We start from the raw sequence: 1,184 nt of genomic DNA, 5'->3' as shown, positions 1-1,184 counted from the left end.
GTTAACCATAAATGTAATATCTCACAAAGAATATTGCAAATTATTCTGCATTTATTATGTGGTGAAATAGGAAAAATCATTATTCATTTTTAAATTTTCTCTAGATTCAATCATAAAACTTGTTTCTCTCCATTAAACCAAACTGATAATACATTAAGACTAGACAAGCATTTCTTACAGTTATTAGGGGCATCAAAAGTAATCTAAAATAAAATGGCATAATCATAAATACATATACAAACTATAGTGTGTGTGTGGAACTTTTCTTGACATAATATAAACCTAAAAATCAAGCACTGCATACAACTAAAATTTCCTTAATCCTTTACAAACTGATATCATTAATAACTAGTCTTTGGTCTCTAGAATTATTACCCTCAAAAAATGATGCACATTAAAAATGAGTTCGTATATGCCTGTTCACATGACTGCTATTACCAGACTGGTAGGGACAATGTGGACAAGAAAATGGTTTTTCCCCTGTATGTATTCGAAGATGTACTTTAAGGTTAAATTTCTTTTTACATCTGTATGAGCAGTGAGGACAAGAAAAAGGTTTCTCTCCAACATGTATACGGTAATGTTCTTTCAGACTGTAATGACTGTTGGTTGAATAAGCACAGTAGACACATTGATGCCTCTTCACACCTGTTGAGGCATTCATCGGAGCTCCTGAGATTCTTCCCATGCTGGACATCTGACCGTTTGTATCCAGACTCACCTGTAGGGGACGCCTGCCAGTTACTTAGTACTCCAGACAAAAGCATAACAGAACAAAATTTCACCTTAAAAGCAATCATCAGGATATATATTAATAATTTCCCCTAAATTTTTCTTTCCATAGATGAAGGTCTCATGTTAGCATGTATATTTAAGTATACTTCTATACACAGGAGATTCAATGTGAATAAGAAATATATCAATTATCTGTCAAGAGAGATTTTAAAATGAATCGGAAGAAAAAAGATTGGAAAGAAATAATTTAATACAAAAAATAGAAAAAATAGGAGAGAACAGGAAATACAAGAGAAAGAATATATGATACTAAAAATAAATTAAAGAAAACTATACCAACTTATTATTCTAGCATTTCTTTGATTTCAACAAGTCCATTTATTTTTCTGTGAAATTTCTACTCCTGTAATGAATACTTAAAATATATCATAGTCCACCATAATGCAAGA

Source organism: Penaeus monodon, chromosome 29, assembly GCF_015228065.2.
Source record: "Penaeus monodon isolate SGIC_2016 chromosome 29, NSTDA_Pmon_1, whole genome shotgun sequence".
Lineage (NCBI taxonomy): Eukaryota > Metazoa > Arthropoda > Malacostraca > Decapoda > Penaeidae > Penaeus > Penaeus monodon.
Note: the sequence above shows the minus strand (reverse complement) of the source record.